This window comes from Mus caroli, chromosome 8 (genome assembly GCF_900094665.2).
Source record: "Mus caroli chromosome 8, CAROLI_EIJ_v1.1, whole genome shotgun sequence".
Taxonomy (NCBI): Eukaryota; Metazoa; Chordata; class Mammalia; order Rodentia; family Muridae; genus Mus; species Mus caroli.
The window spans coordinates 78477874-78484550 of record NC_034577.1 but is presented as its reverse complement, the minus strand read 5'-3'; the positions used below and the strand labels follow the sequence as shown (position 1 = coordinate 78484550).

The 6677-nt window shown below is 43.4% G+C and overlaps 1 pseudogene; it reads right to left on the bottom strand.

Annotated features, from left to right (window-relative positions):
• Positions 1 to 3492: 3492 nt before the first annotated feature.
• Positions 3493 to 4228, bottom strand: LOC110300874 (annotated as a pseudogene).
• Positions 4229 to 6677: the final 2449 nt, after the last annotated feature.

Sequence of the window (6677 nt, the reverse complement as noted above, 5' to 3'; positions counted from 1 at the left end):
GCAGTATTGCAGTATCCCAGTGTTGCAGAACTTAGTCTCAGGAAAGAAACAAGGAGCAATAGGCTCAAAGCCCAGCTGAGGAAGGACTCAGCCCAGCAGAGTTGGGGCTTAAAACTTACGTTTTGAATTCTCCTGTGGGCTCCACTCTGAATTTCTAACCAACTCCTTGCAGCATGGTGGAAGGCAAGAACACCCCTAAGCCATCATAATATCTGAAGTGCTCTCTGACTTGGGGACTGGGACACCTCCCTTATTCCACGTCTTGTCTCTTTCCTTAAAATTATCATGGGACATTCATTTTCAAGTCCCTTGTACTCCTAACTACATTGCATCCTCAAGACCTAGAATAAACGTGTTCCTTCAGCCTGCCTTGCACCCCATCCAGCCATGCAGATCTTGGGGACTCCTCGCCCTTTCCTGTATTCCTGATGTCCTGCACTCACCCCTCCCAGACAAGTTAGAGACCTGAGATCTCTCACTAATCCTTCCACTCTCTGTGAACCCCTACCAGCGCCATGTCCCACTATCCTGCTTACCCTGGAAACTTCACACACTCACACACACTGTGTGATTACCCCAGCAGAAGAGGGCTCTGGCTCTGTGGAGATGACAATGTCTGCTGCTCTGTGCTTCCGCTACTTTATACCAGCCCCAACTAGTCAGACTAGAAGTCTCAAGACCTTCTGCTCTCCCAGTTCTCCTGCTAACACTTCCACTGTCCTGAACACTCATCATGGCTGAAAAGGGTACAAGACTCTGAGAATCTTCATATGTATCCCAGGCTCAACCCAGCAAGGCATTTTAGAGGCCCCTGTTGTGCACTTCTTGAATCCTGTCCTCAACTGGCCAGTAATGCCAGAGGTGTGTGATCTCCTCCCACACCCCAGTGCACACTCCTGCCCCAACTGGAGAAGCCAGAGGATATTCCATCCATCCACACCTGACATACATGCACAGTACACATGAGCACCCTGACTTATGAAGTTAGGGGTCATGGCCCTGGGACACACCCCTATAACACTGTTCAACTCAGGATCACAAGATCAGAGAACACATGAAACTATCACCTCTAGTACAAACTCCCAACATGCTGTACAGAGTCTGGTTTATGAGGCCAGAGACCATGCCCACACTGTAGCCAAACCGATATACCTTCAGTTTCTCCATCCAGGAGCTAACACTGAGTGTCTACTACTAGAATCAAGCAACACTGAGCTGAACCAATACCAGTACCAAGCAGAGGAAATAGCAAACACTGAAGCAAATGCTCACTCAACACAGGCATCACGGAAAGACTTAACTAAAAAGCTAGGTCCAGGTAGGCAACTTTCAACATAAATAACATGAGACAGCAAGACATATTTCCTTGCAATCTACCACCCCAATAGTAATGCTCACCAGTGCCAGTGATTTAGATGAGATGCCAAAGAATTCAAAAAGAAGATACACACACACACACACCATGTGAATGAGGTGAATGAGGTCACAAATAAACTCCTGAATAAAGAGAATACAAACAACTGAATAAAAGAATAAAATGAGGGAGTTCATTCAGGACATGAAAATAGAATTCAACAAGAAGACAGAAATCCTGAGAAAAAAGAAAACTGACCCAACACTGGAAAGTACGTCACACAAAAACTTCAGGAGAAAGAAAGCCTTCCAGTGGAACTCACCGTGTAGACGAGAGAACACTGGAAAGTACGTCACACAAAAACTTCAGGAGAAAGCCTTCCAATGGAACTCACCGTGTAGACGAGAGAACACTGGAAAGTACATAAAACAAAAACTTCAGGAGAAAGCCTTCCAGTGGAACTCACCACGTAGACAAGAGAATACCAGGATTGACATATAAGGCAGGAATTGGATCGCTCAGGCAAAGTCAATGGTAAACTTTTGAAAAAAGTATGAAAGGAGAATGAGAAATGTGACACTGTAAAAGACGAATTTGTAAATTATGGGCATAGAAGAAGGAGAACTCTATGCCTGTGGCAGAACTTCCCCTAATGAATAAAGATTTCAATGGACCAAGAAAGAGGTGGGAAAGAAAGAGGAGGGGCTTCCGGGTTGGATAGAGGAGGAGGGGAGGCAAGAGAAAGAAACTTCCTTTTGGATAGCAGAGAGCATGGAGGTACAATGTAGGTAGAGAGAGGCTGTTGGTTTAATGGAAGATCCTGGCAGATCTGACACCGGAGGATTTAACATAGAATAGCTTACAAAATTAGGATTCTGGCAGTAGTGTGGGTGCCTTTTTTATATATTTCATGCAACAGGTGGTGCCTAATGTGTTAAGCAAGAATCCACTAGAAATTTAAGATTCTTAGCCTATGAGTTAGAAATTTAGTTAGAAATTTGGAGGTTTGACAAGCAGAGCAAAGTCAAGTGGGGAGACCTTAAAACAAAGAAAAAGGGCTCTGAGGTCCCCTGCTGTAAAAAAAGACAAGATGGCTGCACTGTGTCAGAGAGCCAGAGAGTAAAAGCTGCCTACTTCCTTAGCAGCTATTGGTAGAAGTGTGATTTAATTTAAAATTTTGGTTTATTTGTTTTTTAGAGTAGATTAATATACAGATTTTTCTGAGTCACATTGGTAATTTTGCCCATGGTTCATAACTAATAAAGGGAAAAAATAAACGTCAGTAGCTTCGGGCAGAGAGCAAAACAGATAGATAATAAAAGCCTGCATGATAACTGATATTCTTCGAATGTGGGATCCACGGGAATTTGGGGTTAAATATCCTGCTGACATGACAGATTAGGAAAAAGACCTGAGAATAGAGTAAGCAAAAGAAAATTTTTTAGGATAGTAAGACTATTGTGTGAAAACAATTGTTTTAGGGAAGCTTTGCGGTCCTGCAGGGTAACTCATATTCTTTGAACGTGGGCTCCACAGAATTTTTGGGTTAATATCCTGGCGTGACAAATTAGAACAGGCCTAAAAATAGGATCATACAGTATTTGCTTAGTTGACTTCTTTTGTTTTGAATTGTCTTCATTATTAAAATGAGTAGGATTATGCATTTTGTGGTTGTTTTATTATTCCTCTAGAAGAGAATGCAAACTACAAGCTTTCCTGGATCTGCTGATCTGGGAGGAAGGTTTTGTCTTTGTGTTTTTAGAGAAGGTGATTAATGTCTACACACCTTCCAGAGCGACACGGGTCAGATGTGAGAGAGGCAGACCCCCTGAAAATGAATTTAGGTGAATCAAACAAAAAGCATCCTTTGCGCCATCCCTCACTTGGCATGAATGAAGGCCTATGTTTGGAGCAGAATTTCATCGTAACTAGTCTGAACATCCTACACAGACTAATACAATCCATACAGATATCTTTTGGGGGGTGGGGAGTACCAAAATTCTTTATTTGAAGAAATGGTACAAATTAAAGAACTTAAGCCGATGTTTTGGTGCAGCTCATAGAAAGGATAAAGGCAGCCTGACATGCATGAACTGCGTCAGTGACCAGTAAAGTCACGTGGCTTTGGGGAAATCAGCTTAGCTCTCAACACTGTGTCCCAGGGTGTGCTTGTCAAAGAGATATTCTGCCACACCAGATTCAGAGGCTCCCATCTTGAGTCAGTTGGTCAAGTGGTCACCCAGTTCTTTAATGAATTTCACCTGTTCATTTGGGTAATGCGAGTCTCAATGAAGTCACATAGGTGGGGACCATTCTTGTCCGTAGCCAGTTTGTGCAGTCCCAGTAGTGATTGACTCACACTCTTTTCCAAGTGCAGCTCAGCCCGCTCCATTGCATTCAGCCCGCTTGCCCAGTCATCACATCACAGTCTGGTTTCTTTATATCCTGCAGGAAGATTCGGTCACCTCGCTGGTTCTGCAGCTTCACCAGTTTCTCAGCAGAGAAAGTATTTAGCACAGTTCTTCAGAGCCACTTCATCTCAGTCAAAATAACAAGACATAGATAGATGTAGGAGGCATAGACAGATAGATATAGGAGGCATAGACAGATGTAGGAGACATACAACTCCAGGTTGATCTGGCGGTAGATGGCCGCCTCCGAGTACTGGTGGTAGTTCTGGTGCACTTGTGGCTCTTATGAGGGAGACACAGTGGTCATGGCGGCAGGGGCGGGGCGACGCTCAACAGAGCAACGAAGTTGCAAAGGGCTCAGGCTAAAGAGGCCGGCGGGGGTCAGAGGGGTCAAGCACCAGGTTCTGTTCAAGCACTGTTGAAGCAGGAAACAGCAGCAACTCTGGGCAAGAACATCTTCCATACAGACATCTTGATGATACTAAATTTTGTTTTGAGATTTGTATATTACAGAGTGTACAGCTTTGGTGAGATTGTCAGACACACTCACTGACCTGCTTGAATTCCTGATCTCATGGACTTTCAGCGGAATCCATCAGAGACTAATAACAGTTGTTGGCATAGCCTTCTTAAGGTCTAACCAACTCCTCCATTTTCCCTACCCTTCCCTCCATCCCTTCCAAGATATTTCAGTGCCCATATTCAGCAGGAAGAAGTTATGAAGTGTTACTGTCCTGGTTCCCTGGACTTGGTGGTCTGGAGGTGGTTATTGTTGTCTCTCTGGGGAATTTAGAAATGGTCGTAATTTGAACAGGGAGGAAATAACTAGAATTGATTGTGTAGCCACAATCTCACTTGGTAGCAATTTTAAGTTGCAGAACCAGGGATTTCATTGGCATAAATTTCCTATTGTTACAAAATGTACTTAGAAATAGCTGAGGGTAGTTAGCAGACAACAGTCCAGATTACTTTACATAGATAGATAGTTTTCAAAAACATCAAAAATCCAGCCGAGCGTGGTGGTGCACGCCTTTAATCCCAGCATTTCAGATTGCACCGGCAGAGGCAGGTGGATTTCTGAGTTTGAGGCCAGCCTGGTCTACAGAGTGAGTTCCAGGACAGCCAGGGCTACACAGAAACCCTGTCTCAAAAAAAAAAAAAAAATCGGGCTGGTGAGATGGCTCAGTGGGTAAGAGCACCCAACTGCTCTTCCGAAGGTCCAGAGTTCAAATCCCAGCAACCACATGGTGGCTCACAACCATCCATAATGAGATCTGACGCCCTCTTCTGGTTTGTCTGAAGACAGCTACAGTGTACTTATAATAAATAAATAAATAAATAAATAAATAAATAAATAAATATAAAAAATCCACAGAATGTGACATTTAATGTTACTTGTTCTTCTGTTGTTGAGATATATCTGCTCATAGCAGCTCCCCTTTTGTGGATTCAAAGAAGAAATTGAATATCTCTACCTCCAGGTGAGGTAATGCATTGTGGCTAGGTAGCAACCAGGCAGAAATTGCCCATTTCTTCTACACACCTGTACTGTTTATGAGAGGTCACAAGGCTAGTACATCTTAGTTCTGCTGAGACAGAATAAGCTAGTCCTTAATAGTTCCTGTCTCAAAGGTCTGTCAGATGATCCTGGCCATAAGGCTAAAGACTGATGTTCCAACTTCCTGACACACTGGGGTATGCCAGGTAGGCAGGTAGGCAGATGTCTCTACAATTTATCCCAGTTCTGAAAGCTGTGTTTGGCTTCCTATATTTTTAGATAATATTGGTCATTCTCAGATCTCTGACAGGGTTGAAAGACTAGTTATTTAGCATTGAGAGAATATATTTAAGAGGGTAGTTTTCAGATAGTATATGTGCTAAACCAGGACATAATAGATATGGAATTATAAGCCTTTTTAAAGTTAGGATAGATAACAGAGTGTTCTATTTAATTAACAAAAAATGATGGACTGAGTGTTAGATGTATTTTGTACTTTATAAATTACAGAATGGTAATAGTTATACTCAGTTTATATTTGAGAGAAAAATGAGTTTTTGTTGTTGTTGTTGTTGTTGTTGTTGTTGTTGTTTGGACATAAAAGGTGAGGTGTGGCAGAACCTTCTCCTAATTAATAAAGATCTCAAGGGACCAATCACTGACTGAGAAGGAGGCGGGACTTCCGGGTTGGAGAGCGGAAGAGGGGAGGCAGGAGAAAGGAACTTCCTTTTGGACAGCAGAGAGCATGGCGGCACAAGGTAGGTAGACAGATGCCTATCCCTGCATATACACATGTGCTGAGGGAAGCATCAGCTCCTGCGTCTCAGCCCCCCATTGACGTCCAATATGGATTTTTTTTCCCTTCAACTATCACATGACCATTCCATCTCTGTCATGGAACAGAGACAACTTTGGCCACAGCTGTAGCAACAAAATAAGTTGAACAATGATGTTTCGAATATGACTAAGCTTGCCCCAAAGGTGGGCTGTTATTCCCTCAAGTAAGCTGTGAACATTTCTCTCCTGCAAGAAAAGTATTCTGGGGAGAGAAAGATGGCTCAGTGGGTACAAGAGCTTCTATCACCTGATTGCCTTACCTTGGTTAGAGTCCCTGGAGCCCATATAGGATCTGAGAGATGGCTCCGTGGATTGAGTGTGACTGATATTCAGTCTGAGGTCTTGTGAGTTTGGTTCCCAGCTCCTATCGATATTAGGCAGTACACAACTATCTGTAACTCCAGCTCTAGGTGTATGATGACCTCTGCTGGCCTCTGTGGTCACCAGCATACATAACACACACACGCACACACATGTGTTAAGTAAAGTATAATATAAAACTTAGGTGAGCCAGGCGTGGTGGCGTACGCCTTTAATCCCAGCACTCGGGAGGCAGAGGCAGGCGGATTTCTGAGTT